This window comes from Amblyomma mixtum, chromosome 6 (assembly GCF_055824585.1).
Source record: "Amblyomma mixtum isolate Tamu chromosome 6, ASM5582458v1, whole genome shotgun sequence".
Taxonomy (NCBI): domain Eukaryota; kingdom Metazoa; phylum Arthropoda; class Arachnida; order Ixodida; family Ixodidae; genus Amblyomma; species Amblyomma mixtum.
Window position 1 is genome coordinate 150102642 of NC_143017.1, and position 27754 is coordinate 150130395.

General features: G+C 47.5%; 1 pseudogene; it reads right to left on the bottom strand.

Moving 5' to 3' along the window:
* Nucleotides 1-444: 444 nt before the first annotated feature.
* On the bottom strand, nt 445-27713 carry LOC149340754 (neprilysin-1-like; annotated as a pseudogene).
* Nucleotides 27714-27754: the final 41 nt, after the last annotated feature.

The following is a 27754-nucleotide window of genomic DNA, read 5'->3' on the forward strand; positions in this document are numbered from 1 at the left end:
CAATCGCAGCCGACGGACAATGAAAATATTAGACGCCGAAGTTTTTCACCTAACGTCGCGAGAGTCGTGGCTCATCTTCAGACTTGGGACGGCTGTGTGGAAAAGTGGTATAGGAAACAGCGCATTAGTCTTTTCGCTTAATGTTATGGTTTCTGATACGTTTTGCGAAGAGTTCAAGCCAGTCATTCGCCAACCACGAGACATCAAAATACAGCATAACGAAGCACTAAAAACAAAATTACATATACCATATTAGGCAACACGAAGTTCACGCAAAACCCATGATGCAGTAATAAAAATCGTTGCAGAAGATGGCGGACCCTTCACGCCTTCAAGAAACACTGGTTAGAAGCGAAAGTATGTTCTTTCCTTCGCCATAATAACCAGCGATAACAAGCTAGTCGTGAAGCGTGGAGCACTCTTGAAGCTGTTGAGCGCCGAAAGTTACTTCGACATGCCACACACGGGGCCAGGATACATACCGCTGCCATGACTGCAGCTGAACACAAGATGAAATTGGTTGAGAACCCTCAGTAGGTCGTTGCACTGGGATGCGGCGTTCGGGTCGCCGCAGTGGATATAGCACCACAATATAAAAAATAGCTGCGCATCTGTGACGCTGTTTCGATCCCCGGCGGGCAGGCTGAAGGCGCTGCCTTTGTGGAGGACGAATGTCTCGTAGAGTGTGCTCATTGACATTGCCCTCAGTCCAAGGCTGAGCGCCTCGGAGGGACCAGTGTCGTTGCCGCCGAGGTCGCAGGACGCCTTCGATACCAGTTTGTTGCGGGTCTCCGCGTCCACAGCCGGTAACGCCATGTTCAGCACTCGAGCAAAGCCGTCCGCAATCACGCCGCCCAGCGCCCCGAACTTCACAGCGATAGGCGCGTGCTCGTGGTAGGTCGGGGGTTCGAACGCCATGGGAAACAGACTGAAGCTCATACCGGACATGCTGTAAAAGCTGTTGACGCGGTCGAAATTTGGCGCTTGCGTGTCCTCCTTTGTGGCGCGGCGTCCTTGCGTGGAGAGTTCCAAGTTAGTGATGATGGACGCCGTCATGTCGGGAAAGCGCACGTACCGTTTGTCCAGGTACTCGTCGTCGGAGTTCGAAACCAAACTCAGTACGATGGATTCACTTTCGTTGAGGAAAGGAGCGACAGATACGAGCTTACCCCAGTCCAGCCAGGTGTTTTCGAGGCGCTGTCTTAGTGAGTGGTGCACGGTCCTCAAAATTGCCGAAGCACCGCGAAGGTCGCCAGGATTGACGCTGGCCCTGACGTAACTGGCAAATAATGGTACACCCATGTACATCCGGGCGATCGCGAAGCATATTTCTTTGTGTCCATACTCCGCGAAGGCTTCCGTCTGGAAATAGTACCTTACGAGCTCCGCGTTGGTAATTAGTGCCATCGTCTGCACGAGGGCCCAGCCTACGTAGTACATGAAATGCTTTTCGCCCAGTTTCTTGGCCGTGTTGAAAAATTCCTGTACGAACTCAACGTTTCCGATGTCAAAAACGGGGTCCACTGTGATGTTGAAGTGTTTCTGCAGCTCTTGCTTCAAGGTCAATTTCGGAATGATTCCCAGGGATACCGCCTCTAGTTCGTCGAGGCTTACGTTCACACGAGTGGTGCGAGAGGCGGCAACGTACTGCTTCGTAAGGGGCGGTAGTATCTTGGACTCGAGTTTGATCAGCTCATCGTAGGGAATCACCCGACCGTTGTTGCGGCTGAAGGCCTCCACCATCTTGTCAAAGTACTGCTTGTACGAGCTCTGTCCTCTCGTGGGGCTCAGCATGGCCGCTCTTCGCTCCAGGGTCACGCCGAACATGAGTGTGGGGCCGACAATGAAGCGCCCAGGTTGCCAGTTGTACAACTGGATGACTGAGCCCCAGTTCCAGGCGGCTGACGCTGAGACCAAGGTGTGAACTAGGCGCGACTCGTTGCTCATCTCAGGCCAGAAGACTCCGCAATCAAGCAGCCGCTTCCTGGCCAGTTCGAGTTCGCTGCTTTTTCCGCTGTAGACATTCCGGCAGGACTGGTAAAGCAGCGCCGCCTTTTGCACAGCTGTTTGTCCTTCCGGTGGTACGGCGGTAGTACTTGCCGTTTCGGACACTTTTTTTACAAATCTGAAGAAGAAAAAAGAACATAGGAGGGGACACTTTAGCTCTGACATAACTGTACGACGCATTAGCGCAGTGGTTTAATTTCCATACATGCAGAAGGTCATACTCTCTACCTCTGTGTGTCCTCATACCACTCCTGGCGCAGTGGTGCAGCGGTTAAGCGATGCGCCACTGCCCTCCGATGGGAGATACTTCCAGCGGTGGGCCTAGTGCGACCAAGGTTGCTCTTCCTTATCGATCACTCATCATTTAACTGTCACGTGCCCCGGTGGGCAGATTGCTCACTATCCGGGGGGGCAGGTTATGACGATGATGATGCCGCAAGATCACGTGACCTAGGTGGCCCGGCTGCCGCCTACGTGCCAAAGCCATGCCTGTGATTTTCCGCTCACAACTCCACCTACGCAGACGCTGGGATTTCTGCGTAACGGGGCCTTTAACGCTACCGAGTTAATACGAGTAGGGCTTGTCACATCAACAAGCATGGATATCAACGAAAAAAAAAAACCGTGATGGCAGTATATTCAGCATTTAGACCTATTCTGACCTAGGTCAAAAGTTCACGTGGAGCTAGCGTATTTGGCGAAACATTCAGCTCCTGACACTGGGGTGCAGCAGGAGCGGAGACTGCTCTATATATTTGCGAGAAGGCGGAGCAGAAACGCGTGAGGACACTTGCGAGACAAAAAGTAAACTATGGGAATGGAGACTGCGTTGTAATTTTGTGACTTGGTGCTCATGACTTAAGGTGAGCTGCTTTTTAACGATAATTCCGCGTGGACTCAAGCTATATAGGTGGAGTGGCAGAGACCTCTGACAATGTCGCATTAAACTGGACTACACGCACGTGCTTGAGTATACAGGTGCCTTCCCTTCGAGACACATATTTAGGTGCACTTAAAGAAAAGGAGGTGATAGAAACTAAGCCAAAACCTGCCCCCACCCTGTGGCTCGTCGCCCACAGTCTGTTCTTTGGGCGTAAGAACGCATTAAGCATTAACTATAAAGTGCACAACTTCTTATGCTACCGGTTGTTTCGGTGATAACGAGAAGCGAGCAGCCCCTTGTGGGGACCACAGGCATGCGCACTGCAGTGTCTGCCGTAATATGTACCGAAATCTGAGTTGGTGACGGTTGAAAGGAAGCCAGCTTTCGGTAAACGTTAGTCCACTTGTTTGGTAAGGCGGACGTACGAATGTTCCCATTTGTTCGGACGAGCATTTTTTTTTCGCTTTTTTGTATTTCTATGCTGATGCATGTTCGTATAAACATTCGCTCTACTGCAACTCCTCTCCAAGAATGGCGCTACAATGTTTCGAGGAAACAGAGAGAGGACGCAGAACGAAGAGCTAGAGCGCTTAACGTTGGTGTTAGAGGTAATGCAATATTAAAAATAACTGAAAGCTGTAAACGTGCGTAAAGCATCAGTGAAAACTAGACGAGAACATGTCCACTAATGAGACTGCAAACGTAAGTGGTGCGTTCGTTGAGGCACACAGTGAAGGGACAAGGTTGTAGGGAAGGGAGAACAGGAGCCCGAACCCGTCAACTATATTTAGCGGGTAGGGGCACATCTACTGCCCCTCCGCATGAGAGGAGCATGTGCACACTTTTATAGTAACAGAGGGTTTTGTCCAAGCATTTCGTCTAGTTCGCGCTTTTAATAGGTAATAATGACATACAGGAGACTGGAACAGCGTCTCAATCTCTTCCAGTCCACTTCCGTCCTCAATCAGCTGGTCCCCAGCTCGGCTTTTTGAATCCTACTTCGTATCGGTATTCTCTCCATTCTATGGTGCGTGCATATATGAGACAAGTCAACAGTAATTCGAAAGCAACGGATGCATAGGGGGAGAATTTTTTTTTTTTGAGATGAAAATGATGAGAATGGGCCGTTAGTAGAGCAAATATTCTGAGAAGAAAAATAATTTAACAAAAAGCAGAAAAAAAGACGACCAAACTCACGACCTCGGCATGTCGCGCACAGTGCCCTACCAGCAAAGCCAACGCGGCAGCTGTTAAACCTTCTACTTTCGAGAGTTTTTACGTTGTGCGTAGCCCAACTTTCTGTAATAAGGGAGTAATTACTCAAGGGAGTAATTACACATCTAACCAAGCTCAGCCAAACGGCGGCGCTTGGGTGGGTGTCAATGAGTAACTACTCCCTTATTACAAATTTACTCCACCTTGGGGGATTCCCCTAAACATTTAAACGACCAGACCAACTTTTTGTTCACTAGCGCCAAAAACCGCAGCGGCGGAATCGGGAAGTGCGTGTGCAGCTTACGTATCCCGCCACCCATGAAGAATAGTTCTATCGGCAGAACTTACTGTCGGTAGACGTGCTTCCTAACTGGCACGTTTTTCGACTTCTCCCAGCGGGAACACACGTGAGCGTGGAAGTCGACGCAAGGGGACACCGTGTGGTCGAGAGAGTCGCGGAGCAGGCCAGCGTAGTAGAGACATGCGTCCGTCTCGCAGGTGGTCTCCGCGAACAGCCTCGGCAACACAATGGCGGTAAAAAAGACCAGAATGACCACGGCCATGCCAGCGAGCACGCAAGTCCCGTGTTGCACAAGATGCTCGCTTCCGGAGGGCAGGGCCGACGACACCGGTCGGGCAGGCGTAGCAGTCGATGACATATCGGGGGCTAGTAGCTCCTGCAGGCTTTTGGAGTCGAGTTGCTACAAAGGGAGCGCATTTGGGGATGTCAAATAGCTGAATACGGAGCCAAGTCGACGGACATTTCTCTCACTTGTGCGTGGGTCCATTATGTGGGGAGAGTGGGGCAAAATGCGACAGTGGATAAAACGTTACAATTTGTTATTTAGCGCCCAATAACTTTTAAACTATTAATCAAATTCATATTTCGGTGGCCTGATTGGATACTTGCCAGTACATGTGGCTTTAGGGTTCACCAGATTGGTTGCACGTAAGCAGAGGCGAAAATCAGGAAGTAAGCCATGCTGAACATAAATTAGTCGAAAAGGAGCAAAATTCTGCATGCCACATTTTTCAACACTATGCAGCTTAATCAACCTGAAATCCCAAATTAGCGCAGGTACTTGGACAAGAGAATTGTTTATTGGTTATATCTGATGAAAATTTGTGGAGCTTCCTCGCCTAGGGTGATTATAAGAAAATCATTTTGACATCAGGCTACAACTTGGGAAAAACGCCGCGCTGTGATGTTCTGCTGGGGCCAATGTGAATGAAACAGCTTTATTGCTTGATCGAAAGCTCTACCCGTGTTTTCCCGCTCTCTCAGATAGTTTGAATGTAAATAAGAACAGAAGTGTATGCCGAGTAGAGCGCCAAGTAGAGCGCAGAAATGATCAAGAAAGGTCTGGAGATACGCGGGCAGCGCCGGTGCCTTTAATGCCTCATCGTTGTAAGCAGCAGTTGTCGACAGAAAATGTCACGCTTTTCAGTTGGTCGAAACGGCCGTGACGTCACAGTGCGCCAATTTCAAACGGGGCCAATTGCACTTTGCCTAGTAACCATGCAACCAATTGAAGGGATCGTATAGTGATGCTCCAAGTAAGTGGGACTGAGCTTAGTTAATTGCGTAATTACCCAATTAGCCTAATTAACTTTTCTAGTTAGGCCATATAAATAAATAAAACGGAGTAGGAAATTGGTCGAGCTCGGGAATCGAACTCCGGTCTTCGGCGTGCGAGACGAGCATGCTATCCACTCCGCCATGCCAGCTTGATGGTTTGGTATGAACAAAGGCGCGTCTAGTGAATACGGTGTCTTCGCTCACTCCCATCCTCCTACCTTCCTTTCCGGAGAGGTTTAGGTGTCCACCGAGATATGAGAGACAGATACATTTCCTTTCCTCAAAAACCAAATTACCGACGAGCGAGGCGTAGAACCGAATGGGCAATGGCGTTCTATGGACTCCCTGGCAGCGTTGCAAGATACTGTCGCGTTCCACTCTTAGAGGCGAAGCTGAACATCTTAACCACACATCAGTGGCCACACTTTAGGTAAAAAAAGTGCCCCCTGAACGTTGACGGGTGTTCACCGAGATGTGTGAGACAGTTACTGCGTAATTTCCTTTCCTCAAATACAATTTTCATTTCCTTCATTACGGGCCCTCTTTGTCTTCTTTCACTCCCACTTCCTCCCTTCCTCTACGGTGCGGTTCAGGTGTCCACCGAGATGACAGAGAATTACTGCGCCATTTCCTTTCCTCAAAAAGCGTTGCGTTCAAAGGGCAAGGCATCGCGCCGAACGGGTGGTGGCGTTCCGTGTACTCCCTGGCAGCGCTACAACACGCTGTCGCGTTCCACTCCTAAAGGCGAAGCTTAAGCGTCATTAATTAGCAGTTAATTAGTATTCAGGCATTAATCAGTAATCAATCATTAATTAGTGATTTGTCATCACTTAGTAATTAGTACTCAATTATATGTGACGCCACCAGTGCCACAGAAGCAGCGAAAGTGGTGCGGAAAACGCTTTCGCCTCTACGCACTTTAGACAGTCAAAGTGCCCCCTGAATTTTTTTACTGTTTCCATGTTCTTCTTTCAGCAGTATAGTTCGGGCTCTTGCAAGGAAGGTGCCAAATAGTCTCTGGAGTGTGGCACTGTACGCAATTTGGGTTACTTTCGATGCCGATCTTGTGAAGTTAGTGTTTGGTGTAGGCAACGTCAAGCCGTAACCGGTAAAGTTCTATGACGTTGGAGAACATTGAAGAACATTGGAGGCGACTGTGAAACTGGACTCTCGCCCTCTCTCTGAGGAGACTCTTCTGGGCGCAAGGGCGAGAGGTTCTGATTGCTGGCGCATGACAAACGCCGCGCTCAACTTTTTGTGTAAAACAGGCCTGGATACCCGTCTGTGACCGCCTGTGCACTACCTACATGGTTAATGACATGTGGCGGTGTTTGTGTTGCAGACACCAGTTTTATGTGCGTCTACTCACCGCGATGCGAGTGCCAGGCAGCGTTTGTGCGGGTGTGTGCGTCGACATCACCCGCGAAACTCATTGCATTATGCCATCATCAACCTTCATTCGCACTTTCCTTTTCCTCCCCTTCCCTTTCCCCTGTGTGGAGTTACAGGCCAGGGCCATGTTACCACCGGGTGACCTCTCCACCTTTTCCTCATTAAAAATTCCTTTCTCTCTCACTCTCTCCCTCTGTTTCCACAGGCGCTTACCTTACAACAGCAAAGGAAATTTAGCTGTGTCAAACGTCTTGTGAACTTTAGCGTCTCACCCTGCCCGGTGGGCAACAACAGTCTTTTGAGAACACACAATGAAAATAGAGGAAGCCATGTTTGGTGTGCCGAATGCAATCACATTCAACACTTCATGTTCACGGCGCTATGAATCGAAGCAAATAGCATGTGCATTCAACACAGCTGAGAAGAAAGGGCAACAACTGTGGCATTAAAGCAGAAAAAAAAGCTGTTAACAAGGCAAGAAGTTCGAAAACAACGCTTGCCAGGCTACATGCAGAACTCAGCGGTAGAAGCGCACAGACTCTTGTGGGAAATGCAACACAACTGTACCGGGTGTGGTCTGAGTACACTGTCTGCCCTTCGAATAGGCTCGCAAATATTGTCTAGATGTCCGTGAGCCTAACTTCGTTTGCATTCTTTGCAAGGATCACTGATATGTTCATTTCTGAAGGCGGACTCTTTTTGCCCCGCGCACTGTCTCACTTAGCCCCATGGGGTGGGGCAAAGTGAGGCGTGTTTAAGTTTTATGCTTCATTAATTTTCACTGCGTTGCTATGCAGTCATTCTTTTTATACGTAATGATCGTGGGGTCAGGACGATAGGGAATAATTTGGCAGCTTTTGTTTTTTGGTGTCCACGAACAAAAATTAATAGCGACGATTTGCATATTTTTGTCGCATTTTGCCCCTCTCTCTCATATACAACAGTTAACCCATGAGTGGGTGCCATAAGTGGGCGGCACAAGTACTTCTACGATTCGAATTTCATCAAAAATGTTGCATGTAAAAGGGATTCTTTTTCAAATGGAACGAAGCCAATGACAAGTCAAATCAACAAACTACAAAAAAAAACTTGAAACATCTTTGAAATTCGCTTCAACGCCTTACAGGCGCATCGAAACGCCATCCAACCTAATAAGAAACGCCATTCTAATTCTAGCAAGGAAAAAAAAATGAATTGACAACACTTTGATGGTTTTACTCTAACGAACGTTTTCAGTCTGTGCCGAACCTTCAGACACGCTACAGAAATTTTCTAGATGTGAAGGTGGGCGGAGGCGGATTGAAAGTGGAGGTGGGGAGGGGGAGGGTGGCGGGGGAGTTCATGCCACTAACTGAAGAGGTAGGGTAGAAAGGAGGCCACTGGGAGATGCCATTGAAAGCAAGGTGGGCTTCCACTCCTCCTCTGTATGCGATTTCACTGTCGGTTTTTCGTTCCGTAGCTACGTAGTCTTCTAGTGGGTGGTGACGCTTCTGCAGGGTGAGGGTGGGCGGAGGTGGGGTGGAGTGGTGGATGGAGTGCTGCGGTTGGTGGGTGGTCACCAGCCTAGCTAGGCGGGTGCGGAGGGGAGGTGGGTGGTGAAAACTGCTCTCAGCTGTATTCTTTTACAGGTGAAACTACTGCGTGATCCAACTTGAATGCTGAGATTTCGGGACTCTAATGGCAGGATATTAGCACCGCAGTGCTTCTAACCAAAAGGTCGGCAGAATAAGTCATGCGTGCCATCTTTTTGGCGTCAGCCACACTCCACTCGCATATGTATACGTGCACCTATCATGGTGCCGAGGTATGCTTGTATACCTCACCGCAGGCATGGATGCATCAGGTAAGCACCAATGGTAAATGATATTTGTGCCGCACAATGCCTATTGTTATCCCAGGAAAACCTTCCCAGTGATTGTATTAGAATTATGAAAGATAACATCAGCCATAAATAAACAACGAATAAAACATGGTTACAAACAATACACATCTGGAAAATTTAGCTGCACGTCTTCATTTGCGGAGTTTAAGCAGCGACATTTCCGCGCAAGCAAGGTGCCACTTTTCGCCAGCATCCGACATAACTGCCGAAGGACCCGAGCATCGCGCAAATGCTTCGCAGTCTCCCCTCACCTTGCGAGATGCGGTGGTAGTTTCGCTCTTTTGCGTTTTAACCTCCTCCTTGGCCATTCCTGTCAATGTCAGCTTCCCCATGAAATCTTTGAAGATCTGAAAAAAGTGGCGACGCAACCCCTTGTCTAGCGTGAAAGGGGTTCCTCCAAAACGAAAATAGACCCCCCCCCCCCCCCCCCCCGTGAAAAAAAAAAAGAAAACCCTCTTCTGATGCATATATTGAATGCAGTAATACCCAACTCTCACGAATACTGCTGTCAGAGCCTCGCCGTAGTTTCGTGAATAGCTTTTCGCGGGAGAAGCACGAAACACTGAAGAAGGCTGATGAGCATTTGATTTCAATAGCTCCAAGGAATTTTCGTCAAACAGCGCTATGACGAACTTGTCTGGTCGACGCGAGGTTGGGTCAGTTTATTTTTTCGAGTATTTCACCCAAGAGAAGCTATGCAGAAGACCGGTACTCATCAGAAAACCGATGGGTAACCGATCGAAGGCTCTGGGCTTCGAACTCCGCCCCTTCCACATACGATATGGATGCCCAAATCACTAGATCACTGCTTCGATAACATTCATAAAGACGATCACGTTGACCGATAAATCACCATCCCCATAAATTACGTCCGAAAATATAATTTTGCTCATAGCAAGAAAGAGCCACCTCTTTTAATCTCTGCTGATGAGCACAATCGTGCTTCGGGCACATTTTTAAGGCGAAAGCCAGGGTTGCCAGATTGGGCTATTAATAGCCAAATTGGGCTACTTTTTATCCGAGTTGGCGTCAGAAATTTCGTTTTGGCTATGTGGCTACTTTTGGGCTACATCTTTTTCATGCGTGAAAAAAAAGTTAAAGCAGTTATAATGTGCTCTGTTACAATTACTCAGGGACAGAAATAAAAGTAATTGAGCGCGTCTGCTACAAAATGACAATTTGAAAACGCTGTGTTCGAGAAAACTTATATGCGTCAGGCAGTCAAGGATCACGACCTTTTGATTTATTTTATAGAGTGGACACTACGTGAAAGTTGCCCCCAGGAAACACTTTAGGGCCTATAGGCTCCACTTAATCCGCGCACTAACGCCACCCGCGCGCGCGCGCCACCGAACATAGACTCTTGCCGTCTGCACATGTGAGCGTTCTCCCATTGAAGGCGCAGCGCGGGTGACCTTGGCGCCAGAATAGAGGGAAAACACAAAAAGAACTGTCTCCCCACGTGGTGCGAATGCTTAAGCATTAAATGCTACTGTTTCGCTTCTGTTCCGTGGTTTCGTGATGCTCACAAACCGTAAGCGTGGCCTAGTGGTTTGGGCGCCCGCTTCGGCTGCGGTAGGTGGCTGGTTGGAAACCCACCAGCAGGCATGTCTTTTTCTTGCATTTTTTATCCAGGCTCTGCGGACACATTCTGCTCAAGATACGCATGAGGCAAGTAATGCGTACGCATTAATAAAGTCTTTTTCTCTCTCTTCCTATTCTCATGGTGGACACAGCAAGCGCGCCACTCGCAAGAGCCTACGCTGTTTTCTGCAGCCTCAAGCGGCACACGCGCAGCCCTCGAGATTCATTGCGAGCTACGCGAGAGCGCCGTGTCCGTCGCGTAATCCGCGTGCACTCATGCGGAGCCATGGCAGCCATGGCGCCATCCTTCAGCGCGGCGCAGAACCCACTGTACCTAATGAGGACGGCGGAAGTTAGTGGCATAACATGGCATTAGATCCGTCGCTACGAGAACTTTAATCAGAATGGGCAAGTTGGCGAAGTACATCCCGAACTACAAGAAGGAATGGAAAAAGGAGCCGGAATTCAAGGGTAATATGTTTTTCTCATTATTGCGAACGTGCTGTTAGACTGAAGATAAAATTGACATAGATTATCAGATAATGACATATATCCTTGATTTATTCTGAGCTCATGCATATCACCGAATGTAGCTTCAAGATGGCGCATGCTAGATGTTTGAGGTGGCGCCCTCAATGAGAACTTTTCTCTTAATGCATAAAATTGAAATGTGAGGCTGCGTAAGTATACAGCAAGGCATTTTCACTGTCGATATGCCTAATCTGCGTACGAACATTTAAAAGGCGAAATATTTCTAAACTAAAGCTGCGATTGCGTTATATCGCGCCGCCGTTCTTTTGCGCGTAAGACTGGCTGTCGTCATCAGCCTGAGGTGATATGGCCTATTGCCGCGCCTGCAAAGTGGAACTGCGGCCCCATCTTCAGGACCTGGTTAGCCGCACTGGTTAGCGCGCATGACGGAGGCGAAACGTAACAACGTAAAGAACATGCCGTGTGGACCACCTCAGACATCATGTGCTGGAAAAAAATGTAATATGCAAATGTTCTTGCCAAAAATTTATTTAGTATGCCTAAGAAATGTCACAAAAATATTTTTGGCTACTTTTGGGCTACGCAAAAATTTCGCTATTGGCTACGTTTGGGCTACTACTGAGGTCAATTTGGCTACCTGAGGTCGGAGCGATCTGGCAACCCTGGCGAAAGCCTTTAATGGACCATACTGTCGTCCGTCCGTTAACAAAGCGTGTCACACGCGTTTCACTCGTGAACTAAAAAAGATAGAAGAAACCCAATGGATGCTTTCGATAGAGGAGAAAAAATGAGCCTAGAAGCCAAGTTTGGCGACTTTAGAGTAATTAGTCAATTAATTATAGGCAGAAATGTCGAATTGCATCTAAATAACGGTGACGTCGATATAGCCACGGGACCGTCGTCACGGCATAGTAAAAGCTGTCGCAGAATGGTCGAAAAAATGCCAGATTTATGTCAAATTAGATGGAAAAATGTGTAATTAAGCGTAATTAACAGTTAACGCATAGTGTCCTCGGCTTCCGCCTCTCAACACTTTTGTTGCCAAAGTGTTCTCGCAATTTTATTCTGGCCATAATCAGATGCTGTAGCTACTGCGTGATAACCGAAAGGCCAGTGTAGTATACTCACCGAACCTCTTTTCTTCATGAGTAGCGCATTGCCTTCTGTAGAGGTCGCAGGGGGCTTGCTGGAGTTTTCGTTGGCCACTTCTTGTGCATCAGCGGCCTCCTGTGTACGCAACGTTTAGTGCGTTAGAATTCTCCGTGCCTGATTATAAAGTGAACAAAGCATCCAGCGCGTTTTTATATATTTCTTCAAAAGTGTGCCAAAATTCTTCCCTTCCTCCATGGTGTACCAAGGATGGACCTCAGCTAAGTGAAAGCAGACGACGATCTTTGTATGCTGAGTATTGTTACTGGAATAGAGAACGTTCTCTTCTCTCTGCTTCTATGCAGGACGCCAATTGGGGCAATAATATAAACCGGTCCTAGTAATACTAGCAGTACTACGAGTGTTGTCAGAAATTCGGGGAATGCGCTGCGTGGAGGCCTTAAAAAAAAGTGCTTCGGCATGGACCTCCTTGAATTATAGACAACAGCGTTCTTTTTAAGGCGAAAGTCTTTATTGCCTCATACTGTCCTGACCAAGATGTGTTAGCAAATGCGTTTGCGTTTCAGATGCATGCCTTATATGGGCATATGCCAATCAATAGCCAACCGATACTTAACCGGGTGCAATCGAAAGACATCGGAACATGATATAAAGGGATTTCATGATTAAACATTGTCATTAATGGCTAAATGAATAATTGGTAATTAGTAGTAGTTAAGAAGAGGCATGTGGGACTGTGCATTGCGGCTGTACCTTAACTAACACTAATTTATCAGTGTATTAGTTAAAGTCACGTTAACTATCACTAACCATGCATTAACTTGTATCACGATGTGTGCAAGTCATGCTTAACTATCATTAACCATCATTAACAGTTAGACGTTTCTGGAAGTTTCATAGACATTGTGTCGAACATTCTGGAGAGTTCCATCACTTGACACGATGGATGGCATTAGAACAATGGTAAAGATAAATTAACCTAATTGACCTTTCTAGTCAGACATAAATAAAACTGAATAGGATATTGGTCGAATTGGGGAATCGAACCAGGGTCTCCGGAGTGCGAGACGAGCACGTTAACGCCTCCGCCATGCCAGCTCGATGGTTTGGAATGAACAAAGGCGTGTCTAGCTAATACGGCGTTTTCGTTCACTCCCATCTTCCTCCCTTCCCTTACGGCGAGGATCAGGTGTCCACCGAGATATGCGAGCGAGAGAGAGAGAGAGAGAGAGAGAGAGAGAGAGACCTTTCCTTTCCTTAAAAACCAATTTAGCGTCGAGCAAGGCGTAGAGCCGAATGGGCGATGGCGTTCTGTGGACTCCCTGGCAGCGTTGCAAGACGCTGTCGCGTTCCACTCTTAGAGGCGAAGCTTAAGATCTCAGCCACACATCACTGACACTAGCAGCAACACTGCGCTTAAGACTTTCGCCTCACCGCACTTTAGGTCAACAAACTGCCCCTCTGAATTTTTTTGTTCTACCGCCACTTGGCGGTTGAGAAGACACAAATGTTCGTATTTTTCTGAAAAAAAGGGAAAAATGACGGACGATTGAGCGTGGTTGGGCCAAATGCGAATTTTAGGTGCGCTAGCTCTTCGGTTTCGGGTCGAGGCTCGGTCTTCAAGGTCAGGAAGATCGGCGACATCGTATACGGTGGGGGCTTTCGTGCTAGGGCCAAAACTAGGAGGGGGGGGGGGGGGGGGGGACGCAAGCTACCCCTTGAGGGTATGATGCGATAGCATTGCTTAGTTAGTGCCCATATATGCGGAATTGGCCATTCTTTTCTTTACATTCGTAGATCGCTGATAGTCTTTACATTAATAAATCGCTGGGTAATCGTCATTGCGTTGCGATGGCAGGTGCTGCCACTAGTGGAGCTTGTGAGACCCAGTAAAAACATCCCGCGAATAATCAATAAATCAATAATCTAACTGCCACCTTTCACGGTGGTAGTTTGCTCACAATGCGGTGGGCAGGTTGGAATGGAGTCACAAAGACACGTGACATAGGTTGCGAAGCGTGGCCTTTTACAAGTTCAGTAGAGTCGCAAAAGGAGTTGATAGTAAGGCACTAGAGTAGTGGTATTTTCCAAGGTGGTTTGCTGCCAAGCTACAGAGCAGGTTGCTCAGGATGTTGGGCCCCTGGGATGTCAGCAGCTCCAGATTCTTCCTGACCATGCGTCGGCACATTGCTTTCCTACAAAACGTTTTTTTTTTCTTGTTGCCGTACAAGTCCCACGTTTCGCACAAAGGGCCGCCATTTTTTTCTAAGTGTTCGGTAATTTGACAGAAAACGCGCGATTTTCGCGCATATGCCGGTCGAAGCGTGCGTTCTTACTTATCCCGGAGATATGGACAAAAAAAAAACTATACGCATAAGCGAAAAAAAAAACATAATATATTCTCACCGGCGACTTGCTGCCAAGCTGCTCAGCGGGTTCCTTCTGAAGTTCCGCTTCAGGGCTTTTGGTAGCGCCAACCTCTTTCTGAACTGGCTTCGACTCTTTGGTCTTCTGAATAAGGACAAGAGTTAGGAAGTCTGAGTTTCATCATTAACGACTGAACGAGCCGTGAAAACCACAACGAAAAGTTTTACGTCAGTAAGTGCCATCCTATCAGGATTGCTCCAAGCTTCATGTACGTAGGACATCGCAGAACCATGATATAAAACCTCTAACACCAGCGGTGTATTTTGCAAGAATGGAGGCGAAGAGTTTAGGGTGTTTGCTTTATTAAATTCGAGCTATTATTGCTTTCTTTTCAATAAGCGGACAAACTCACTGAAGACAAGCAGAAAATTCAGTGATGAAGTTTTAAAGCAGCTGGCAGTTACGCCATAGAACTGAAAGGTTTAAAATCGAATACAGATGTGCTCTGTCCTTTTCTAGAAAACATTTTTAACGCCGCTTACAACTCCGGCACATGCTCCGTTCTTCTTAATATAGCAAGGATGTCTTCTGTGTTCAGGGAGCGAATCCAGGTCTGCTAAAAAATTACTGGCCTATATAGGCCCTCTAAAAACTTAACACATTTTTTGAGAAACTTCTGGCAATACGAATGCTACGCTTTTTAATAAAGTACAATATCATAGTTCCTAATTAGCATAGATTCCTGCCGAACAAATCGATAAGCAAAGTACAAATGTTGTAAATACAAATTAAAATGCTTTACATAACAAAGAAACAGTTATTGGCATATCCTTAGCCTCAAAGAAAGCATTTGACACGGTTTCCAATCAGTTATTGTTAGGAAGCTGGATTGCTATGGGTTTCATGTCGTACTATTAAAATTTTTCAAAACTATCTTTCAAATCGAGATCAACAAGTGCATAGAGAAACGCAAACTTGATTTTTTTTAAAGTCTCACATGAGTTACCACAAGGATCGGTGTTAGGACCAATTTTGTTTTACTGGTACGCAAATGATTTTCCGAAGTGCATAAAAGATGGTGAGGCTATTTTATAGGCCGATGACTCAGGTATACCCATTTTCGGTAGAAATAGTGATCAAATAGAGGAAAGTGCTAATAAATAACCAAGTACATAGCGAAATGGTTTCCGACTAAGAAATTCACGTTAAAATGCACGAAAACAAGTTCCATAATCTTTTCACATTCAGGCAGCAAAAATAAAGGTCCTATAACTTTAACAATCGGTAATGAAGAAATTATCCAAGTAGAATCGTGCCGATGCCTTGGCATTCCCCTGGACTCTTCATTACATGTCAAGGAACATATTAGTAACTGCTGCTGGAAACAAAGTGAGGCATGTTTTGTACTTTATCAAACACGTCAGCGCTTTCCTCCAAAACATCAAGAATGCTGCACTCTGCAATTTTTTACTGTCATCTTACATACTGTGTTGAATCCTTTCTCTCTGGAATCACTCATCCTTTTGTAAAAAAATGTGCTCTGCGCATTTTGACCTTTACATACTAAAGAGAACATACAGCACCACTTTTTTACGAACTTCACATTATGCCATTCATAGTCTCACGCGACTACAGAACAACATGTGATGTGCATACAATTTGTTAAATAAGAACCCTCGTCCTTCCACCATCTCTATAAACTTCCAAAATAACACACACGTAGTAAAGATAACTAGTTTTAACTTTACGGCCGTCCACACCTTATAACCAGGCGAATATTAGCATACACTGGCACAAAGATATAGTACAAAGAAGCCACATTTTTTCGCGATCACTAATGACATCATTACCAAAAATAACTCTTTTTGTTACCGAAATGTAACGCTACCTTGTAACCATTCTTTATTGCAGTTGAGAATCTTGTTAAAACCTCTGCTTCTTTTGACACGGCATTTGTGTATTATTTGAATGTTTCCGAACATTGTCCCATGTTGGTATTTCGCATCTTTCGTTGGTCATATATCACGTGATGTATACCTCAGTTGATTGCTATTTTTGCGGAACCTATCTTCATGCTTGTAAATGTGTGCACATTTTACAGTTATTTGTTACTGCTGCCCGGGTACGCTATTTTGTACACTCGTTACACGAGCCCAAACTAGCAACTTGTTAAGGGCCCAGATGCTATTGTCAGAAGTTTATGGACACTTGTTCCAAAGTAAATAAATTGAATTGTATTGAGTAGTGCGAAACAAGGAGCCCCAACTGCGTCACTGCTGCTATTGCAATCTACAAAAAACTTTAAAAATCATCCCCGACGTGAGGGCGCCTCCGATTGAAGTCCTTCGCCAGGTGGAACTCGTTTACATTTCGCTGCCAGGGCGCCCTCTATACGGAGGAGGCGCTGTCACGGGAGCGCGAGCCTAGCACTTTCGCGACTAAGTGTTCGCACAAAGCGCAGACTAAGTGTCCGCACTGAAGCTAACTTCTCGTAAATTGCGTCATTCGTATTCCTCTCAGCGCTTTACAAGTTCTAAACTAAAAAATTCAGGGGGCACTTTGGCTCTCTAAAGTGCTGCAAGGCGAAAGCCTTTCCTGGCACACTGTTTGGCATTGACTGCGAGACTGTTTGTGCTGTACTAGTGCTTTATTTGGCTGCCCACTTTGACTACACACTTTGACTGCCGACCCTGACTGCTTCTTTAGCACGGCTCTCTATCTGCTTCGATGAGTTCGGTTGGATCCATGGCTCTGTTCGGAGTAATTGGGTACGCAATGTGGTCATCCACGGACGCCTTGCGCCCCCTGTCGGAGCGGACGACAACTATTTTATTACTTGTTGTCTGCTCCAAAAGGGGCGTCAGGCATCCGTGCGTGACCTCATTACTGCGAATGCGCGCACTCTGACGTCATAACCATTTCGACCAACCAAAAAGCGTGACACCTCTGCTGACAACCTTCAGTCGACAGCGATGAGGCATTAAAGGCTTTCACCTTAAAGCTGTGCCTTGTAGAGCGCACATGCAGCTTCAGGACAATACCGGAACACTCGGGCGAGATCAAAGTTGTCAGCCGTATCGACAGATAACTGCGTTTTAACGACAATGACGCTTCTTTCCCCGAAAGCGGAGCTTTAGCGAACGAATTTTTTTATTTATTTTACTTATTAACAATACTGCCACTCTCAACGGAGAGCCTAGCAAAAGGGTTAAAACAGCGCTATCTTTTTTTTAGCGGAAAAACACACGTGTGCGTAACACGCAATAATTACCCAGCGAAACGATTCTTAAAGTAGAAACGATAAATTAAACAAAATTTAGCACAAAATAAACGTACAATAAATTAAAAAAAGCAACGGCACATGTTAAGGCAAACCAAATATACGCAATGTTTCCAAACAATAATAGGTGCGTTTAAACTTCAGTTCCACGCATTGTCAATGTTACATTACAGAGAGTTCAGAACAAACATAAGCATTAATTATTTTTCATGAGCACTAGCTGTGAAACGAACCAGTATAATAAATTTGTATTTGTTATTGACGGGTTTAGTTTATTCCATTTTATGATCACCCGAGGAAAGATTAAGAACGAATAAGCTAAAAAAAAAGCCCTCCCCCCCCCCCCAAAAAAAAAAAATTCTCAGACGCTTAAGCTCTCAAAGCGATCAAAGCGGAAAGCTGGGCTAGTTGGTGTGTCATAGTTAATTAAAAGACTAGCGCATAAAAATGGGACAAAGACAGAGAAGGAGACAGGACGAGCGCTAAACATCAACTGAAGGTTTACTACACCAAACATGTACTTAAAACACTTCAGTGGCACATGCGCACACTGAGTTACAAAAAACTAATCAACAAGTGGCAAACTGTTTCGAAGATACATGGTTTCTTTCCTCGTCAGGGCAAGTGACGTCGTGCTTACACACTTGTCACCTTCCCTGATAATGTGATAAGCCTCACAAATCTCACGACCTAACCTTGTGCCTCCCCTACCAAGCACACACGTGGCATCAAACGCCGGCACGCACCCGCACCGCTTACAATGCGTAGCCAAATGGCTGCCCCCCGCCACTGAGCTTAAGCTCTGCCCTTGAGTGTGTTACTGGCTCCCTTCGGCGGTTTCTGTCCACACACAATCACTGCCCCTTCTTCGAGTTCACACAATTATCGCTATACAGTTGCCACCATCTTCTTTGAACTCTCCCGCACTGCAGCGCACACACATAATTCCGCTTTAATTAAGATCTTACTAATTAGTACGTCTCTAGTTGACTCCACTAATTACCACATTACTCAGCTTCAAATTAAGCCAACACCGCACTCAGAGCACCGCCTCTAGTACCTCAGCAAAATTCACGTGCCTACATTGGCCTAGTCTGTACCGTACCCAGCTGGCCACCCAAGGATCTTGGGTTCGAGTCATAACTGAACTTTATGAATGCCATCTTTATGAGAAATCAATTTATTCTAAAGTTCAGTGGTTTGAGACATGCGCCGACTTTTATGCAACATCACAATTTCTCTTCTCAATTATTTAAATCCAGACGTCATTCTCGACACATCTAGATATGTCTCGACAATCTCGACACAATAACGCCACGGGTCTTCCGCTGACGGGAGCGTTCACGCTGTCGTGTTTAAATAGCATACACGTGTCGCCCTCACCGGCCGATTTCGCAACTAAGGAGCGTGCGCTGACACGGTTTTGATCAGAGATCTCAAAGGGTAAGATACTGCGCCTTCCACTTCACAACGGCCATCACGGAGTCCTTCTTGGTGTGGATGTCAGGAATTTGATTTGAGTATCGGGATAAATGAGTCTCTTGGTGCCGAACAAGCGCCAACATACTCAGGAGGGGCCATAGAACGAATTTTTCACTAAGAAAAATTGGATGGAGCGGTCTTTTTAAATCACACGCACTTCATTCCATGAACCAGGCCATTACACTCATCTCTAATGGCTCTTAACATTAACAGATGGTCTGTTCCAGGCCCATATTCGCCTATGGGTTCTCTCTAATGTCTTTTAAGGAAACTAATCGAGCTCATTAACATTAACATATGGTTTTTTGTGGGCCGATATTAAACTGTGGGTTCTTAGGCATTATTAAGATCGACGCCAGCGGGTCTCGTTTGGAACCAGCCAGCACACCTGTTTCCACTGTATATGGCTGCGAGCGACTTCAGCGTGATTACTTTCGGGCCTGCCGCCATGGACCGCACGCACTGAGAGGACCCAGGTGACAGCTGGCTTCAATTACGGAGTTTGCCCGGTTGGAATGCAGGACCAAAACCAGACCCCCTTTTTGAAGTGCCTGCACGTGTAGAACGCCGCCGCCGCCTCGGGGAGACGAACGTTATCTTCCCCATTTGCCGTGAGCGTGCCAGGGAACAAAGGGCCTCGTCTCCGGTTGCTCTTTGGTGTGCCAAGCACCGCGACAAGCTGGCGGGCATCTTCTCCGACCCAAGCACGAGGAACCACTTTCGGCGTTTTCGTGACCTTGCGTCCGGCCTCGAGCGGCGGGTGTCTGATTATCAGCAGATGTCGGTGACCCGCAGAAACCTTCGACTGGCCGGAGGCCATCACCTACCAGTCAACGCTACCTCGACGACAACCTTCTCTCCCTCAGACTCAACATGTGACGTGGGCGTGGCCCTAAGTGCAGTGGTGTGTTTGTGCGCACAAGTTTGTGTTGTTTGTGATCTGGGCCCCTCCCACCCCGGCGTGGGCGTCCTCAACCTAGGGACTTTGGGGAACGCGAAGGCTATAAATGTCGAGAACGAATGCGGCAGATCAGCTCACTTCAGAACTCACTAGAGCTCTCTTCAAGCCTCCCATAGAGCCTCTTTTGGAGCCTCACTTCAGTCTCTAACCGTGATGTAAAAAGATGTAAATAAACCCTCTTGTAATCTTCCTCCCATCACTTAACTCTTTCACTTGGCGGCACTCCTGTCCTGGTGATGGTGGGAACGGGTGTCGAAGCTTGACAACGGTTCCGTCAAGCGAGCAGCAGCAGCAGCAGCAGCGAGTTAGCAACGACTCCGAACCGACCCATCAACGCCAACAACTGGTGGCAGCGTCAACAACTGGTGGCAGCGTCAACAACTGGTGGCAGCGGTGGGATGAACCGGGTGACATGGTGCTGCATCTGCGGGTAAGTGTTTGGTTTTTGCTTTGGATCCTCCAGGCTTCAAATTCTGGGTTAATAATTTGAACTGCTGGTTGATCGGTGTTTGTATGTCTGTAGCACAGGGGTAGTTGCTCAGAATCACCATGAGCGAGCAAAGCCAATATTTGAAAGCAGCGACCGTGGACCTGACGAGGTTGTCGAGGACAGAACTGTTGTTCTTGTGCGATGAGTTAGGAGTGGATGTGGAGGAAAGAGCGAAAGATTCGGATATTGTCCAGGCAATCCAAAATTTGGAAACGGAGGAAGAGGATGATTTTGAAATTGCTTGGGATAATATGCAGAAGTGGGCAAAAGAAGAGCAGCGTAAAACAGCTGAGGAAGTACAGCTACAGGAGCGTAAAAACGCTGAGGAAGCGGAAAGAGTGAGACTAGAGGCACAGCTACAGGAAAGTAGAAGAGCTCGGGAAGAGCGTATGCAGAAACTAGCAGCGGAGCTAAAAGAGCTTAAACTCGAGGCTGAGAAAAGGCGGCTCGCAAAGCTCAACGGGCTTAATGGGGACGAAGTAGCAATGAGTGACGCTATCTCCGTCCAGACAGGGCCTTCAATGTTCCAGTCCATCGCCGGGCTGGAGAGACATGACGCCATAATACAGGATTGCGAAATGGCGCAAAACCGGCATGGATGGTACACGACAGAGCGCGGCCAAAGTAGAGAGGCTACAGAAACCGTCTCCGAGTTAGCTAAGTGTAACTCCGCGAGAGCTCGTTCAGAAAACGTGTGGAGAGGGCACGGATGGCGTCGGACAAAGCCGAGCCAAGAGAGACTTCCCAAGCGAGCTAAACAGACCGTCGCCCAGTCAGATAGTCGCAAACCTGCGAATAAGGGCCGAGAAATAGAGTCTACCTGGCACGGACGGTTTAGAAAAGAGGGAGCTCCGAAGAGAGGCTGTGCAGTGAGAGTAGGAACCGTGGCCGAGTTGGTTAAGCGTGAGGACGCTCGAAAGGGGCCTGTACAGGCGACTAACCGGCACGGATGTGAAAGGGATAACTTCCTCAAAGGTAGATGTTTCGAAAGGGAAACAAAGGGGAGCCCCTTAGGAATGGCGAATCGTGGCAACTCAGATTTGAGGCGTCACTGCGGTGCCAGTGACCAAGCCAGGGTTGTGGCTACCTCGGCGACGCTGGCGTATCAAGAGTGCGAAGCTGCTGTTGAGTTAAAACGCAGTATTGAAAGCCAGGCTGAGACACAGGAAGAGAGCCCGATTCGAAAAGAGCAGTGCGTTTCGGAGGAAAGCACTGGGAGCGATAAGCCAGCTGCAGAGGACTACCTTCAGGGGAGCGAACTGCTCATTTCCGGGGCAGCTGAAGGTCCGTCTGTCAGCTCTGTAGAGATGACCATCTGTTGCGAAGACAAAGAGGTCAAATTTGTGCCTAATGAAATATTAGGCAAGTCATGTCAAAAGCTGGAGGAGACAGACTTTGTTCAGGCGACGCACGTGGAAAGTTCTAAGCGAAAAAGAAAAAGGGCGAGGCCAAAAAGGAAACGGATGAAATTTCAGGCCCTAAATTCGCGTGCACGGACAGGTGCTAGTGTTACCACAGATGAAAATGCGGCAGAAGGGAAAGAGAAGCCTTCCCGCATTAGAGCTCGCAAGCTTGCGGCTAAAGTTACTGGTCAGGCGACACGCGTGGATTGTTGTAAGCCTGACCGCAGTAACAGAAAGGGAAGACCGCATCTTCCAAGCAGAGCAGGAGGGGGGTTTTTCAAAGGGCATCGGCCTGCGGGAAAACCCAGACAACCCCTACCTGACAAGAAGGCGGAAAGGGAAAAGGCAAAGCGGCCCGAGAGACCGGAGGGCACTAGGTTGCGCTACCCTCAGCGCGTGCGAACACAGGGATTTAGCAGCAGAGGCCACGCACGCAGGCGGGTTCACCGCGCGCAATTGAAAAGAAGGATGCGTCCTTCACTTTCGGCACTGGATTCCGGGAAGCGCGCAGGGCGAAAAGGTAGCCGAGCTTCGTGCTGGGGGCGAGAACAAAGAACAGCTTCTCGCGCTGGTCGCTGTGCGTCGCCAAGAGCCGGTTCTCGACTTTGCATCCCCTACCAAGGCTTTCTGAGTGTGTCGAGGGGGCGCGGAGACGACAGAGGGAGTCGTAGATGGCTTTTTTCAGTGGCCTTTTGTAGCGAAATGACCGCAGTGTCATCAGTCACAGCGCGACCCCAGAGGGCGCGTCTGAAGGGCTAATCCCTTCACCGCGGCGGAGGTGAGTCAGCTTTCACCCCCGCGTAGCCATTCGAAGTAGCTGGTTTTTTGTTCCCTTTTTTTGTGTGTGCGAAATCAAAAAGGGAAAGGCTACTTTGTTTTGAGCTAGACTGATCCGACGTTACTGTGTTTTCACTTAAAATTGAGAAAGATTAAAGTCTGAGTTAGAAATGAGAGTTCAGTTTGCCATGCTACTGAGAAATAAGGGCACTTAAAGGAATTTAGCGAAGATTCCTGAGTAGACTATGTGCTGTTTGGATAGTTGGAACCGTTCAGAGCATTCAAGTTTTGCTGTGTTTGAAGGTTGGCACAGGTTTCTGTTGTATCGATAGTAGACTCAGACGTGTCAGACTTGGTTGAGATACCAAGATCTTGTTGCTACATTAACGCCAGTGTAGCTAATGCCTTGCGAAAGGCAAAGAAAGTGCGTGTATTTGTGCTCATTTGCGTACTCGTGTTTCCTGGCGCGTGGTTATTATCCGATTGCGGTATTCGGAGATTAACCGAATGAACTGAAAGTGCTGAATTTTGTGGAGAACAGCTGTAGCAGCTTGTGTATAGGTTATGGTGCCTGACACAATGAGTTTAAGAGAAGTTTTGCGTCAGTACTGGAATGAGTACGGATTCTGATGAGCAGTCGCATCTTTGTGAGTTTAACTGGAGCAGTTGATTCTCAGTCTCGAGCGATCAAGGTTCTTTGAGAAGAGCCAGAGGATTAAACTGAGCGTGGGCCAAATTTTAAGCAGACTTTCGATATTCGGGTGGTATTAGGGATCAGAGCTTGATTGATAAGGAATGGAGTTTCTATTCAAAATTTGTAGGCTTTGACACACCACCGCTTATCGTACAACGTGGCAGTCTGTCTTTGGCGACCTCAGATGGGACGCGGACGCTCGCTTTGACCCTAAATTCGTGCAAAATTGAGGGGTCAGCATTCTGGAGCAGGATTTTGTTTGGAACTAAAAGGAAGCCTGGTGGGTCTTGAGTGAATTCCAAGCGCTTGCGCGTGGAGCGGTGCTTTGTTGTTTGGAACGTCCCATCTGTGCTTTCCTTTGTTGGTGGTTTGGTGTTTTGTGTTTGCCTTGGGAGTTGATGTTGCAAGGCAAGATATCAACGTGGACGCGAGCCCATCTCTTCCTGCCCAGCGGTGGGGAACGCTGGCCATTCGAGATTTTCCGGGCCGCGGAGGAGCTATTAAGATCGACGCCAGCGGGTCTCGTTTGGAACCAGCCAGCACACCTGTTTCCACTGTATATGGCTGCGAGCGACTTCAGCGTGATTACTTTCGGGCCTGCCGCCATGGACCGCACGCACTGAGAGGACCCAGGTGACAGCTGGCTTCAATTACGGAGTTTGCCCGGTTGGAATGCAGGACCAAAACCAGACCCCCTTTTTGAAGTGCCTGCACGTGTAGAACGCCGCCGCCGCCTCGGGGAGACGAACGTTATCTTCCCCATTTGCCGTGAGCGTGCCAGGGAACAAAGGGCCTCGTCTCCGGTTGCTCTTTGGTGTGCCAAGCACCGCGACAAGCTGGCGGGCATCTTCTCCGACCCAAGCACGAGGAACCACTTTCGGCGTTTTCGTGACCTTGCGTCCGGCCTCGAGCGGCGGGTGTCTGATTATCAGCAGATGTCGGTGACCCGCAGAAACCTTCGACTGGCCGGAGGCCATCACCTACCAGTCAACGCTACCTCGACGACAACCTTCTCTCCCTCAGACTCAACATGTGACGTGGGCGTGGCCCTAAGTGCAGTGGTGTGTTTGTGCGCACAAGTTTGTGTTGTTTGTGATCTGGGCCCCTCCCACCCCGGCGTGGGCGTCCTCAACCTAGGGACTTTGGGGAACGCGAAGGCTATAAATGTCGAGAACGAATGCGGCAGATCAGCTCACTTCAGAACTCACTAGAGCTCTCTTCAAGCCTCCCATAGAGCCTCTTTTGGAGCCTCACTTCAGTCTCTAACCGTGATGTAAAAAGATGTAAATAAACCCTCTTGTAATCTTCCTCCCATCACTTAACTCTTTCACTTGGCGGCACTCCTGTCCTGGTGATGGTGGGAACGGGTGTCGAAGCTTGACCACGGTTCCGTCAAGCGAGCAGCAGCAGCAGCAGCAGCGAGTTAGCAACGACTCCGAACCGACCCATCAACGCCAACAACTGGTGGCAGCGTCAACAACTGGTGGCAGCGTCAACAGCATGCTGGTGTAGAAGGCTTCGAATTAATTTCGACCCCGACAGGCGTTCTTGAAATTTGCCTTCATCGAAATGCCGCCGGACCAGCCGAAATCGAACCCACAATTTTTGGATTCAGCAGCCGAGCGCCGCCGTCACTGAACGTCAGCAGCGTGTTTAACAAACTGAGTATTCCCCGGTAGCCAACAGGTGATATCCCAAATAAAAATTCCGTTAAATTTTCCCAAGATCAGCCAGTAGTTTTTTGTTTACCCAACCTGAGTTTGTCGCTAATCAGTAAAAGCAGTGGCATCTAGAACCAAATACGCAAAGGGGCATGGCGCCTCTAACCTTTTCATTACGTAGACGATACACATTTGTCACTATGCAAGTTGTAAGCTCTGACTTACCTCGGACTTCTTCCGAGATTTCTTGTCCCCTACGGTTTTCGCTCGGGAAGTTGAACGCACCTGGGCCTTTTGGCTCGACACGGGCTGCGTCTTCTGAAAAAAAAAAAAAATCACTTATAAGCGGTTTACAGCACATCAACAAAGGTGAATGCGAACACTGCTTACTGTGTAAAAGACTGTTGCTGTGAGGGTTTAAATGTCTGAGCAGTTTTAACAGAGCACCAGACGATTCCCTGACGAGCTTTCGTTTATTAATTTTATTCATTTTGTTCCAAGTATGTACATTTAAAAGCCCTCTTTCAGGGGTGCTAAATAAGGAGGAATGGTTCAACAAAATATATCATAGCAGACCAAACCTAACATTCACAACCACACGACTGTTTTCTTAGCACTGAATAAATTCACAGGAAAAATACAAAGATGACGTCAGGTAAATCACTAAAGCTATGCAGAAACGTTCGACAATAAAATAGCGTCGGAGTTTGATAAGTCTCCCCAACAGGCGCATTCAAAGGAGGGCATCAACCTCAAACCCGTAACAAGAATAATTTGCAAAAGTGCGAGCAAGTTAGCGACAGCGGTTGTTTGCTCTTTCCGCTGCTAGTTCACTCACTCTTGCGAACATATTTGTGTTGCTCTTCTCTGGACGTCATTAGATCGGCCAACCTTTGTTCACTGATTCAACCATCCTTTTCTTTCAAAAATCTAATTATCCGTCCTCTTTGTGCCCTGAGACAAAAAAAAATATATAGCTTAAAAATATATCTATGTTCATTTAGTTGCCTCTTTTTCCGTATCGCACCTACTTTCGCAAACTTATAATGATAACTTGACTCAAGAGCAACCTGTTTTAACTGCTCTGTCAAAAAAGTAGAAACGTGCAGTTTTAGATAGTAGACGCTATATCCTTGATAGTTCCGGTATCTCTGCAAAATTGCAAATCAATATAAAATACACTCAAGGGAATTAGAAGGCAGCACTTGTCACGAAATCAAGGCTCGCTTTTTTAGACACCTGGAAATGTTTATAATTTCGGCAGAATTCGCTCAAATTTCCACAGAGAAAAGAGATTGAGGATGGTATTATTTTGTCTTTCTGAAGCACTTTTAAACTTTTGTTTTCTGCCTTGTACTCAGTACTCAGCGTGTGTGCTGAAGTTCCTAACATCTTAACGTCTTTCTCCGCACTTCGCGCCCGCTATTAGGAGAAGCCTGAACATCGTTGTAGCTCTATACAGGCATTAAGAAAACAATTTAAATACTATTTACTAGATACAACAGCTGTATCTTACAGGTAAGTTACCTACAGAACAGAAACGTGGAGGCTAATGTAACGGGTTCAGCCTAAGTTAATAAGGACAAGGCAGCTAGCTGTGGAAAGAAAAATGATAGGTGTTCCATTGAGAGAGCGGAAGCGGGCAGAGTTGGGGAGGGAATAAACGCGGGTTAACGACGTCCTAGTCGAAATCAAGAGGACGAAATGGGCTTTGGCAGGGCATGTAACGCGAAGGCAGGATAAAGTGCATCAGAGTAGATTCCTAGAGAAGGCACGCGTAACAGGGGGCGGCAGAAAGTTAGATAGGCGGATGAGATTAAGAAATTTGCAGGGATATGGTGGCCGCGGCTGGCAAATCACAGGCTCAATTGGAGACACATGCGTGTCAAATTTACTGCCTGACAGCGCAACAAACATCTCGACCATGGTCAAGCTGAAGGATAATCCCGCAGTACTGCGTACGTCAGCCACATCTCGATGCCCCGAGCTTTAAAGCGAGCTACGCCGTCACGTTTCCTTAAGATGGAATGCATTTCGCTCACCTGTGGCACACTGACCGTTGCCGCAGGTTGCGATGTCCCTCCGCTGGATGTATGGCCGAGAGACTTAGGAGTCGGAGAACGGGGTTCTTCCATGGGCGGCATCGTGGAACAAGGCGTCCGGGTCGATGCGAGGCTCTTCTTCGTCTTCGTTGCGCCCTCGCGCAGAACAGCGCGTGGTACCCGGTCTTCCCTTTCTTCCTCAGGAGTCCACAATGTGGGTAAAGGGAGAGAGGTATATTTGAAGCAAGAACAGCTTGAAAAGAAAGCAGTTTTGAGCGTCGTCTAATGTTGTCTACATGCTTCATTGCTCCTCTTGTCAGGGACAATTTTTGTCACGTACTGTGGTGACTGCAGTCCGACGAACAGCAAGACAGCGAGAATGGCTTCTAAACGAAACTCTTTATTTGGGCTGACTTGCGCCCGCAAAGAACTGAATCACTCCGCGGCGCCGGT